At 38.2% G+C, this 13,683-nt stretch overlaps 2 pseudogenes; one reads left to right on the top strand and one right to left on the bottom strand.

The window, feature by feature from the left end:
* Positions 1-4,178: 4,178 nt before the first annotated feature.
* Positions 4,179-10,906, bottom strand: LOC140498332 (ubiquitin-conjugating enzyme E2 J2-like; annotated as a pseudogene).
* A 400-nt stretch (positions 10,907-11,306) lies between these two features.
* Positions 11,307-11,793, top strand: LOC140498331 (transcription factor BTF3 homolog 4 pseudogene; annotated as a pseudogene).
* Positions 11,794-13,683: the final 1,890 nt, after the last annotated feature.

Genomic DNA, 13,683 nt, shown 5'->3' with positions numbered 1-13,683 from the left:
AAGAATTTTTACAGCTAGTGTCTCTGACAAACACCTTATTTCTAAAATATATAGAGAACTGAGACAAATTTCCAAGAATACAACTCACTCCCCAATTGATAAATGGTCAAAGAATATGAACAAGCAGTTTTCAGTGGAAGAAATTAAAGCTACCTATAGTCATTTGAAAAAAATTCTCTAAATCACTGTTGATTAGTGAGATGCAAATCAAAACAACTCTGAGGTACCACATCACATCTATCAGATTGGCTAACATGACAAAACAAGGAAAAGATATATGTTGGAGAAGATGTGGGGAAGTTAGAATATTAATCCATTGTTGGTAGAGCTGTAAACTGATACAACCAATCTGGAAAGCAGTTTGCAACTTTGCCCAAAGGGCTACAAAATGTGCACACTCTTTGACCCAGCAGTACCTCTTCTAGGGCTGTATCCTAAAGAAATCATAAAAAAGAGAAAAGGATCCACATGTACAAAAATATTTGTAGCATCTCTTTTTGTATTGGCAAAAACTGGAAATCAAGAGAATGTCCATCAATTGGGGAACAGGTGAACAAGTTGTGGTACATGAATGTAATGGAATATTTTGCTAGAAGAAATGACAAACAGCCTGACTTCAGATAAACCTGGAAAGACCTAGATGAACTGATGCTGAGTGAAATGAGCAGAACCAGGAAAACATTATATACACTAACACTCACAGTGTTTGAAGACTGAATTTGATGGACTTAGCCCTTCTCAGCAATGCAAGGCCTTCGAACATTTCCAAAGGACTCATGATGCAAAATGTCATCCACATTCAGAGAAAGAATTGTGGAGTCTGAATGCAGAATGAAGCAGACTATTTTCTCTTTTTTAAATTTTTTTTTGTTTTTCTCATGGTTTCTGCCATTCATTATAATTCTTCTATGCAACATGACTAACATAAAAATCTGTTTAATAGGAATGTGTTTATATAGCCCATAAAAGTTTGCATGCAGTCTTGGAGAGGGAAGGCTAAGGGGACCAGAGAAAACTTAAAACTTATGGAAATGAATGTTGAAAATTGAAAACAAATAAATGAATACATTTGAGGAAAAAATAAAAAAGAAAGCCTATTTGAAGTTAGATAGTGAAAGACAATATGTCAAAAGGCAAGGAGATAATTAATTTTTGGATGCAAATTAGAACATCATTGAAATGATTGACCCTTGTGTCTAGACTATATAGGAATTCAAGTGAAGCCTCTTGGAACTCACAGATTCTTAGAACAGGTAGGAGTCAATTTATAAAATTGACCCTAAAAATTATAGGCAAGAGGGACAGAGCCATAGCTACCTTTGACTGAGGTTACTAATATGAGGAAATTGATATGCTTCTTCACTTGGAAGATGTATTCCCACCCTGTTCCCTAAGTATTCCTCCTTTTGATGAAGTATGATCCTCATATTTAATCTAATGTTCCTTATTAAGACCTGTAGTCCAAAAACTCAGAGAAGACCTTCTGGAGGCTAAGTCACCCTCCTCCTCTGTGACCGTGCCTTTGATGGGACTGTTCTCTAGTCCTACTACTTCTGCTGAAGTGAATTTGCTCTGGGTACAGTTTTGGTTAATTGTTACTACAAAGAAGAAGTTATGATTGATGAAACAAGAGAGGTACAATAGAAGTATAGGACATGGTGGCAAAAGAGGTGAATTCCAGGGTCTGAGGTCTTAGAGATAGAGTGCATTTGAGTAATGAGAATCTAAGCATATGATGTTTATGGTAGAAAGAGAATAAGTGGTGGATGGTACTTGTATACTTGGGAGTAAATACAAAGTATGAGTTGTTTAAACATCAGGAATTTTGAAGATTCAACAATCAAAACTATAAATGATGAGAAAACAAAAGTAAGTCCAGCCATTTTATAAGTTTTGCAGATATTTATTATCTTAATAAGTATAGAATTATGGCCTAGATAATATAGAGGATTATAGAGAATGCTGAAGAGACAATTCTTTATTTCAAATGGCTACATCTAAGGACCAAATAGAATACAAAAAGAATATATTTGAGACCATAACAAATCCTAAGCCAGACAGCCAATTAAGGCTATGTGACAGTATGGACAAATATTAAACTAATTGCTTCATTTCTACTGTGACTGCGATAACCAGAGGCAGGTTGCCAGTAAAAGTTATGTTAAGTAGACTTTATATATTGGTGTCATTTGATGATTCTACAGTATATTTGAAACTTTCATGTTTGTAAAATTATGTTAGGTTTTTCTATATTGTTCATGATAGACTGACTTCTCATTACTCAAAGCTATGTAGTAATTTACTGTGAGACAAAAGTCCTTAACTAATTTGTAGGGATATACTGGTAAAATCTGAGAAATGTGAGTGGAAAGATATTTCACCTGGGAGCCAGAAGCACTGAGTTTAATGTCCACATTTTCTATTCACTAACTGTGTGATTTAAAAAAGAGAGAGAGAGAGAGAGAGAGAGAGAGAGAGAGAGAGAGAGAGAGAGAGAGAGAGAGAGAAAGAGAGAGAGAGAGAAAACTATTAAACTTTCTGGATCTCAGTTTTCCAGTGTGGAAAGGAGGACAGAAGGATGGTTTGTCTTTTAGATAAATGCAAAGGTAATATCCCGGGCTAATTCCTGAAATCAAGGCCAGTCTTTAAAAAAAAAAAAAAAACAGTGTTTTTCTGGTGATTATGTATAGCTGAATCGTGGAGTCTTCTGTTCCCCAAAGAACTGAAGGTGAGGATCAACCAAAGAATAATGAAAAGCATATGTTGGGTGTGATGATTCTGTAATACATATGAAGCAAGAATTAAAGAGAAGTAGCACAAGAGTTGTCATCAAGGAAATGTAATGTGGAGATAATCATAGTCCTTGCCTCCCTAACAAGGTTCTTATGAGGATAAATTGAGGAATATCAGTTGAAAGAAAATTGAAATTAGAAAATATGTTATTACTATGTATAGTGTCATAGTTAATGCCTCATCACAAAATAGGAGCAACTGAGTTCTCAAATGTTTTGCCAGTGAATTAAAAGTGCTGAAAGGTCCTAACATTCTAAAGTATTTAATTTTGGAACCAATTAACAGCTTTTGTCTTTGTTGGGTGAAGACAATCTATCATTGAGAGGTTGCCCATTTGGTGACAAATGAGGATCTTTTACTAAACAGTTTATAGTCTTGGGTTGGTGACAGCAACTCCTGAAGACTTCATCTTAGGATATGGAAGGTTTCAGAATTGTGTTGGTTAATAAGCATGTAAATAAACTAATGCAACTCTGAAGTATTTTTTTTTTTTAGTTTCTCTGCAGCTTTATTTAAGAAAACAATGATATCTTGTGATCAGAAATCAAAACAGAATCTTAATTTCACATTTTTGAGAGGGGGAAGGTGGTATAGAAGGAAAAAGAATGCCTTTCCTAAAAGTCATTTCTTTTGTCATTTTAAGTCAACATAAAAACACTAAAATTACTGAGATAAATCAATGATGACTCTGGATTAGTCTAAAAGTTTGTCACTGGCCAGCAGAAGCATCTAACAAGTAGCTGGCTACCTGAACTCCTAAGAATTCCTCCTAAGCCTTTTTAAGATATCCATTTTGGACAAACAAAAACAAACAAACAAAATGTATATACATATATATATATAATATATATGTATGTATGTATATATATAGCCAACACAAAGCATGGCTGAAGATCAGGGATCAAAGGAGAGTGTCAGGCTCCTGCAGGGCAGTCCAGTGAGCCTCCCAGGTCACTCTTCCACTCCCCTCCCCCTCCAGTTTTATACACTAGCCACTTCAGTTTCATTCCATATCTGAGTCCTTCACCAAAACTAAAAACAGTACCTACAATAAGGGCTAGTCACTGATTTTCAGGAATTTTTTTGAATGACTGAATAATGGAAATTTAATAAACATGTTTACTTCAAACAGGTTCAGCCTGTGTTAAGAGAGCAAGCATTATGATTGCTGGCTGAGTTGCTCTAAGGCCACATGCACACAGGGAAGTTTGAGAAGACAGGAATTCAAGAATGCACATGCTCTGGGATCTAAAGTAAATGCCAGGAGCCCAGCAGGACCAGACCCAGCCTGGTTGTCACTTCTTCCAGGATCACACTCCACTGCCCAGTCTTACACCTTTCGCTCTGACCAAGGTCCTGGAATCAGGCATGCGGCTCATTCATTCCTAGGCTATGTTTCTCAGGACATACTTGCCTGTGTAGACAAAGGCGGAGAAGCCAACTGACAAACAGGCTGTCCAGAGCGCCTCCCAAGGGTCCATGGCTGGGGTTGGCCTGTTGCAAGCTCGGGTGGTTGGGGTCTACCATTGGCATGTGCCTGTTTAGGAGCAGAAGGCCATTCTAACTGTGGTGAGTGCCCCGGTCAGGGACCACCTCGGGCAACAGCAGGGTCTGGGGTTGGCTACTGAGTTTGTCTTGTGCTTGAAGTTTTTTTGTTTGTTTGTTTGGATTTTTCTTGTTATTGTTTTTTGTTTGTTTTTCTCTGCTCCACCCCTTCAGGAAACAGTTCACAAAATGCTTTGTCTTTTAAGTTAAATGCCAAACTCTGCGCTGCAAGTAGTCTTTTTGTGTAGTCTGAAGGATATATGCTGCCCAATGTGGGGTTCTTTCCCCCCATGAAACTAAGCTGACCAATCAAAATTGTTGAGACTGACCAAGTTGGATTCCATGTATCAGGGAATCAGGAATTGCAAGACATAGCATTGTATTACATTTAAATCTTCCATTGGGAATTATATAAATACTAAGAGGTTTAAAAGGAAATTCTCTGGGGCAAATTAGTTTTCCATGATAGTAGCCACCTTCAGAAGGAGTCATGTCAAGTCCCTGGAGGACATAGTGCCATTCGTGAATGTTCCAACGGAGGGGTTCGCCACAAATGTGAGGCACTGGGTGTTTTTTAAATACGAAGGTAGTCTTGTTTAAGGCTCTGAATTACTGTTGCCGGTGCTATTTTATTCTGGTTCAGCTCACCTCTCCCGTCCACACACACCTGCCGCTGCCTCTGCTGCGGCCACTGCCATGCTGGGCCTGGGCCAGAACAGGGCTCACTCTGCCCGCTGGGAAAGCGAGGGAAGGAAGGCAGGAAGGCGGTGGAGCCTAGCTGAAGCAGAGCCAAGGCAGGGCAGGACCAGGGAGCCACCCTGTCACACCCTCTAACTTTGAAGTATTATAAAGAGAGTAATATCATCACAGCTCCTTTCTCCTGTGATATTTTTTAGACTTCTTGGACTGCAGCCTGATCCAAAGCTAAGGTTTTCCAGGATTCACATCTGGAAGGGAAATAGAATAGGCAGTGTTACCTCTTTCCTCCTTTAACTATTGTCATCTCAGGGTTGAATGAAAATGAAAAGCAGATCCTCCTCACAAAAAGGTGAAGGATTCCATGAATAACTGCAGAGAATCATGGGTTAGTTTCAAAAGTGGAGACAATTCATTTTATAGACTACGTTGTAGAAAGATGGTAATACGTGATTGATCTTACTTAGAATAGAATAGGTACAACACTGATTCAAGTATATTCTTGGTCCTAAATTTGTTCCAGCTTGCTTTGCTCTGCTGGTATGCTTACTCTTTTTTCATTTCCATTTCCATACATTCTCTTATCAGAGGAGCCTAGGGAGTGAAAATATCTGAGAAGCCTTCACAATCAATGTCCTCTGCCAGACTCAGTGTCTTTTGTGTCATAGAAAAGAGGTGGAATTCTGTCTCCCTCTAGTCTCTGTTTACTTAATGATAGGCAAAGAGCTCAAACTCTAGACTGTCCAAATAGACACATTTCCATCATGCCTTAAATTGTCTATTCTAAATTGTCTGTTGTTATTCCCTCTCTTCGCAGAACAACAACAAAATACAGTTCCCATAGCAACTGTCCAAGTCAACCAAGGTCTGCATTCACCTGTCTGCTTTTCATCTCCATTTTCCCCTCTCCCTTTATTGGGCTCAGTCTTGACCCCAAAATAAGATGATTCTTTTTGTCAAATCTCTCTTCTATTAAAATTCTGTGGAATACCAGGGAAGACGCCCAGATGAAAATTTGTCTCTGATTCTCTACATATAACAATTTCTGTTGGCTCATTTTCCAGTGAAATGTCTGTCAGTTTTAGGTAAGGTCCTGGACCTAACCAAGATTAATGATTTGCTCCTCCAAAATAATCTCTCTGGCCGGAGTGGGTCCTTTTAGCATAACCATACCTCAACAAGTGAGGATCTGTGTGTCTCATTTTCTCTGTCTTCCTGCTTATCCGTCTCTCTATCTCTACTTCTGTCTCTTTCTCACACAAATACACATTTGTACGGACACAAATAAGTTCTTTTAAATGTTTGCTTTTTTTGTTCTCATAAAATTGATTTTATGCATACCTACACAAATATTATGTTTATATAAATATACTCATAATATATGTACACAATATATAATACATATATAGCATATAGACATATACACACACACGATTGTAATATATGTATATGCATACATACATAAATACTTAGATATATGTAGATATATTTATTTCTATCTATTCCTTGCTATGTGCTAGGTGCCATGGATAATGAAAGGCTGGATGAATTAAAACATGGTCCCTTCAGTGAATCTGTGTGCATGCTCTATTTCATGGAACATGGATGGAAGCTGGGCTATAGCATATAAAGCATAACTAGTGAAAGAAAGAATATAATAAAAAAGGTCATTGTATAGTCTTCAAGTGGAATAAATTCTGAAAAGGGAAAGATTAAGGTCAGATGAAATGATCAGGGAAGTGTCTCTGAGAGTTGAAAAAAAAACAAACTAGGCCTTGAAGGATAGATAGAGTTGGCATTGGTAGAAAGGCTTTTATAAAAATGTACCTCTCTGAAACTTCCGCCTACTCCTCTTGATTCCATCTTCTCATAGACTTCCGAGGACAGAACTAAAAGCAATAGGCCAGTTTCATAGAGGAAGATTTCAGCTTAAGGAAAGAGAAAACCACTAAATAATTATTAGAGCTACACAAAAGTGTAATTACTAGTTTTATTATGAAGTTTCCCCTGAACAAGAGGTTTTGAAGTGGAGGGTGAATGATGATTTTTGAGGAATATGGTAAAAATTTCTTGCCCAGATACAAGTTTGAGAGATTAGATTCTGACATCTTAGATTTTTAAGATTAGCATGAGCAAAGGTATACAATGATGATGCTAATTACCTACCATTGGAATCTGAATCCTTTACGTAGTAACAGAGATTGACTGATCGAGGCTTACATGGTTTCTTATGCTGTTTCACCTTGTGATTGATGAAATAAATTTGTGCAATGACAACCAATGGCTCTCTAATAGCTCATTTATTGATGTAATTTTAATGAGCATTTTAGAGAGCTGTCCTTCTCTATTTATTCTAAATCTACTAAACTGCCAAATCTAAAGTCTTCATTTAAAAAAAAATGGATTTAAGTATCTAAAGTGTTTTCCTTAAAATCTCAGGTATGTTGATTATATAAATGTACCACACAGAGCATGAGCAATTGTTAAAACATTTCATTCAATGCACCATGCAATTAGATGTAAAGCAACAACAACTCAGGCTGAATTATCCAAATGATATCCACCACCTGTATGCTCTAAAATTATTCTAGCTAATTTTTAGGTATAGAGAACTTTTCTAAATTATAAACAACACACATACACACACACATCTATGTCACAAGAAGTCTATTCTTTTGTAGTTGCAAGTTGTAGGATCTTGCTTCATTGCTTGGGATATTAAAGTTGTTTTTACTAATTCAAGGACAGTTGGCTCACTAAAAATATCTCTGCTCTGAAGAAGCACACAAATACACAAATATCCTTACAACAGGTGAATCTATGTAACATATCCTCAGAATCCTTGAAAACAAGATTTTCTCTTTACTTTTCTTTTTTTTATTAATTTATTTAACTTTTAACATTCATTTTCACAAAATTTTGGGTTCCACATTTTTTCCCCTTTTGTCCCCTCTCCCCACCCCAAAACACCAAGCATTCTAATTGCCCATGTCTGCCAATTTGCCCTCCCTCCCTCCCCACCCCTGCCCTTTGGAAGGCAAGCAATTCAGTATAGGCCAGATCTGTGTAGTTTTGCAAATGATTTGCATAATAGTAGTGTTGTGTAAGAACTAATTATATTTCCCTCCATCCTATCCTGTCCCCCATTACTTCTGTTCTCTCTTTTGATCCTGTCCCTCCCCATGAGGGTTGACCTCAAATTCCTCCCTCCTCCCCGTGCCCTCCCTTCTATCATCCCCTCCACCCTGCTTATGCCCTTATCCCCCACTTTCCTGTATTGTAAGATAGGTTTTCATACCAAAATGACTGTGCATTTTATTCCTTCCTTTAGTGGAATGCGATGGGAGTAAACTTCATGTTTTTCTCTCACCTCCCCTCTTTATCCCTCCACTAAAAAGTCTTTTGCTTGCCTCTTTTATGAGAGATAATTTGCCCCATTCCATTTCTCCCTTTCTCCTCCCAATATATTTCTCTCTCACCGCTTGGTTTCATTTTTTTAAGATATGATCCCCTCCTTTTCAGTTCACTCTGTGCACTCTGTCTCTATGTGTGTGTGGGTGTGCGTGTGCATGTATGTGTGTGTTATCCCACCCTGTACCCAGATGCTGAATAGTTTCAAGAGTTACAAATATTGTCTTTCCATGTAGGAATGTAAACAGTTCAACTTTTGTAAAGTCCCTTATGACTTCTCTTTGCTATTTACTTTTTCATGCTTCTCTTCATTCTTGTGTTTGAAAGTCAAATTTTCTTTACACCTCTGGTCTTTTCATCAAGAATGCTTGAAAGTCCTCTATTTCATTGAAAGACCAATTTTTCCCCTGAAGTATTATATTCAGTTTTGCTGGGTAGGTGATACTTGGTTTTAGTCCTAGTTCCTTTGACTTCTGGAATATCCTATTCCATGCCATGCGATCCCTTTATGTGGAAGCTGCTAGATCTTGTGTTATCCTGATTGTATTTCCACAATACTTGAATTGTTTCTTTCTAGCTGCTTGGAACATTTTCTCCTTGACCTGGGAACTCTGGAATTTGGCCACAGTGTTCCTAGGAGTTTCCCGTTTTGGATCTCTTTCAGGTGGTGATCTGTGGATTCCCTGAATACTTATTTTGCCCTCTGGTTCTAGAATCTCAGGGCAGTTTTCCTTGATCATTTCATGAAAGATGATATCTAGGCTCTTTTTTTGATCCTGGCTTTCAGGTAGGCCCATAATTTTTAAATTGTCTCTCCTGGATCTATTTTCCAGGTCAGTTGTTTTTCCAATGAGATATTTCACATTATCTTCCATTTTGTCATTCTTTTGGTTTTGTTTTGTGATTTCTTGCCTTCTCATAAAGTCATTAGCCTCCATCTGTTCCATTCTAATTTTGAAAGAATTATTTCCTTCAGTGAGCTTTTGAATCTCCTTTTCCATTTGGCTAATTCTTCTTTTGAAAGCATTCTTCTCCTCATTGGCTTCTTGAACCTCTTTTGCCAATCGAGTTAGCCTATTTTTCAAGGTGTTATTTTCTTCAGCATTTTTTTGGGTCTCCTTTAGCAGGGAGCTGATCTGCTGTTCATGCTTTGACTGCATGTCTCTCATTTCTCTTCCCAGCTTTTCTTCCACCTCTCTAACTTGATTTTCTATGAGCTCTTCTATGGCCTGAGCCCATTGAGTGGGCTGGGACACAGAAGCCTTGATTTCTGTGTCTTTGCCTGATGGTAAGCATTGTTCTTCCTCATCAGAAAGGAAGGGAGGAAATGCCTGTTCCCCAAGAAAGTAACCTTCTATAGTCTTATTTCTTTTCTCTTTTCTGGGCATTTTCCCAGCCAGTGATTTGACTTCTGAATATTCTCTTCACACCCACTTTGCCTCCGGATCCTCCCACCCAGCACTTGGGGTTTGAGATTCAAATGCTGCTTGCCAGCCTCCCGGCTTTTGGTTGGGGCAGGGCTGCTATTCAGTGTGAGATTAAGTTCAGGTGCCCAGGTGGGGGCAGGGCCACCTCTCAGGCTCAGTTCCATCAGGGGGCTTGTGTACAGACCTTCAACAATGGATCCAGGCTCCTGCCTGCTTGGGGTGCCACGGTCTGCTCCTGCCTCCGCTGTTGCCTCCCGAGGGGGCCTGAGTTATAGGGGCACCCCACTCCCTTCTCGACCTGCCAAAGAGACCCTCTCACCGACCCCTGTCACCTGTGGGTGGAGGGACCCGCGTGGCTGCTGGAGATTCTGTCCCTGAAGCCCACTCGGATCTTTTCCTCTCGATGCCGCGGCCGCAGCAGGGCTGTACTCAGCTCCCAGTCCCGGCACCCAGTCCGCGGCGCGAAGGACCATTTGCGAGAGGTTTGTAGGTCTCTCTGGAACAGAAATCTCCCTCGCTCCAATGTTCTGTGGCCTCTGGGTGCAGAATTCACCATGAGTTACTTTTTTGTAGATGTTCTATGGGTTGTGGATTCGGGGCTATGTGTATGTGCGTCTTTCTACTCCATCATCTTGGCTCTTCCCCCTTTACTTTTCAACATAGGAAAAGTTTTACTCAATGTTAGTGTATTTCAAAAAAAGGCCTAATATCCATCACAAATTCAGATTTCAAATTATTAAACAAATTAGCTTAATTCTAGGTAAAAATATCCTTCCTGGATCACTGCAAAGAAGTTTGCAGAGCTACCCAAGATATATAAGGCATAATGGAGATTTGTGACAAAAGGTGATTCTCTAGAAAGCAAATAGCAAACCAATATAGTAGCTTTGCCAAGAAAGTCCCATGAAGAATATTAAAATTAAAAAAAAAATGTGATATAAGAAGATGAGCCCCCCCCACCCCAGGTTGGAAGGTGTCCAACAGACTACTGAGGAAGAGTAGAGAATAACAAGTAGTTACAGTACTGATGAAGTGGAAAGGAAGCTCAACTGTAGCTGTCTGGTGACAAAAGGAAAATCTAATGCTGTAAAGATTAGTATTTCATAGGAACCTAGAATGTAAGATTTATGAAGGCAAGCTAGATGTGTTTTAAAAAAAGGATGAAAAGATTAAACACCAACATTTTTAATGTCAGTGAACTTAAAGGGATGAGAATGGGTGAATTTAATTCAGGTGATCACTACATATACCACTGTGGGCAAGAATTCCTAAGAAAAAAATGAAGTAGCCCTCATAGTCAATGAAAGTGTGAGAAAAACAGTGCAGAGTTATAATCTCAAAAATAGCTTCACTGGGCCTCCGCTGCAACAGCCATCTTGCTGCCGCCATGTGTTGCCATTGGAGAAAGCCCCCCCCACCTCTTCTCTCGATCCACCAGCAGCATGAATCAAGAGAAATTAGCCAAGCTTCAGGCTCAGGTCTGGATAGGAGGCAAGGACACAGCACGCAGAAATAAGAAGGTGGTACATAGAATAGCCACAGCAAACGACAAGAAAACTTCAGAGTTCTCTCAAAAAATAGGCTCAAAAATCAGCAAAAAATATTGCTGATATTGAAGAGATTTAAATGATTAAAGATGATGGGATGGTTATACATTTCAACAACCCAAAGTCCAGGCTTCCCTCTCTGCCACCACCTTTGAAATCACTAGCTATGCAGAAGCCAAGCCAATCATGTTAAGCTAACTTGGCGCTGACAGCTTAACAAGTCTTAGGAAGATAGCAGAACAGTTCCCAAGGCAAGTGTTGGATAGCAAAGCACCCAAACCTGAAAACATTGATGAAGAGGATGATGATGTGCCAGATCTCTTAGAAAATTTTAATGAAGCATCAAAGAATGAAGAAAACTAGAGTGTGGTGGCTCTTGGAGGCCAGCATGGACTAGGTTGGAACAAAGAGCAGGCAGCTCCTGAGCTGTACAGTGGCAGAGAACATCACCTATTTAGTAGTTCAGTAATATAAATATTTTGTATACTAATGATGCTGTTTGTTCAGCATTTTTCTGTAACTTGGTTCTACATTTTGCACTTCTCCCAGGGTCTACTCTTTTGATCAAACTATGAAGTATTGGTGCAGCGTTGAGGGTTTTTTGTGTTCAAGAGTATATTGTATGTGACTATACCAATGTGTGGTTGTATGTGTGTGTGTGTGTGTGTGTGTGTGTGAACAGTGGAGAGCAAAATTCTGTTTATGCTCCCCCTGCTCCCAGTAGAAAATAAAAGAAATCTTTAAGTAAAAAAAAAATAGCTTCATTGATTACAGTAAAGCCTTGGACTGTATAGATCAAAATAAAATATGGTGAGTCCTTAAAGAGATGGGAATACCAGATCATCTGACTCATCTCCTGAAGGACCTATACTGTATGCAGGCCAAGAAGCAACAGCTGAAACTGAACATGGGACAGCTGATGGGTTTAAAAGTCAGGAAAATAATATCATGAGACTGGTAGATTGTGACCTAATTTATTTAACATATATGTAGAGTATATCATGCAAAAATGTCAAGCTAAGTAAATCAAACACTGGAGAAATATCCACAATTTCAGATATACAGATGAAACCACTCTAATGACACAAAGTGAAGAAGAATTAAGAGACTTCTTGATGAGGTGAAACAGGAGAGTGTAAAAGCTGGCTTGAAGCTTAAATCAGAAAACCTAAGATCTTTATAACTGGTTCCATCACTTCCTGGCAAATAGTAAGAGAAAAAATAGAAGCATATCAGATTTTATATTCTTGGGATTAAAGATCACTACTGACAATGACTAGTTGTGGAATTGAAAAATGCTTGCTCCTTGGAAGGAAAGCTATGGTAAATATGGACAGAATACTAAAAAAAATAAATATATCACTTTTCTGACAAAGTATTACATAGTCAAAGTTAAGTATATGTTTTTTCCAGTAGCAATGTATGGCTATGAGATTTGGATGATAGGGAAAGTAGAGCATCACAAAATTGATGCCTTCAAATTATAGTGCTGGAGAAGACTTTAGAGAATCCCTTGGACAGAAAGAAGATTTGATTAGTCAATACTTAATGGAATTAATTTAAACTATTCATTGGAAGGTCAAATACTGAAGCTTGAATATTTTGGCCACATAATGAGAAGACAGGACTCATAAAAACTCCTGATCTTCAGAAATATTTAAGGCAAAAGGAGAAGGGAGTGGCAGAAGATGAAATGGATGTTAAGGAAGCAATGAACGTGACTGAACATACTTTAAAAGATAGTGAGGGATAAAAGGGCCTGTCATGCTATGGTCCATGGGATCACAAAGATTTGGATAAGACTGAACAACTGAAAAGCAACAGACAAAATTCAATTATTCATAAATGGCAAGAATATTTAAAATGAATTATAAGAAAAACACATGTAAATTTGGAGGTGAGGAGTAAAGAACAGGGGCAGTTGAATACCTGTTAAAATATGTAACATATATAAAATATATATGGCCCAGATTGTTGAAAGAATGCTAAGTGTATATTGGTTACACCTAATAAAAAGCAGAAAATCTGTGAAAATATTGCTTGGAAAACATGCAGAAGGTAAAATGCAATGATCAAGCAGAATGATAAAAATATATACATGTTGACTGTGATTGCAAAAAATATATACAATACCAGCATGTCAAATAAATGAATGAAAAAGATCTGAAGAGAACCTGTGTATATTTAATTACAAATATAGATTTGTATATATAGGCATATAAATCAATATATGTATAGTTATACATATGTTATATAGATATAAT

The sequence above is a fragment of the Notamacropus eugenii genome, chromosome 4 (assembly GCF_028372415.1).
Source record: "Notamacropus eugenii isolate mMacEug1 chromosome 4, mMacEug1.pri_v2, whole genome shotgun sequence".
NCBI classification, from domain to species: domain Eukaryota; kingdom Metazoa; phylum Chordata; class Mammalia; order Diprotodontia; family Macropodidae; genus Notamacropus; species Notamacropus eugenii.
The sequence above is the reverse complement of the archived record's forward strand: the minus strand, read 5'-3'. Positions and strand labels throughout refer to the sequence as shown.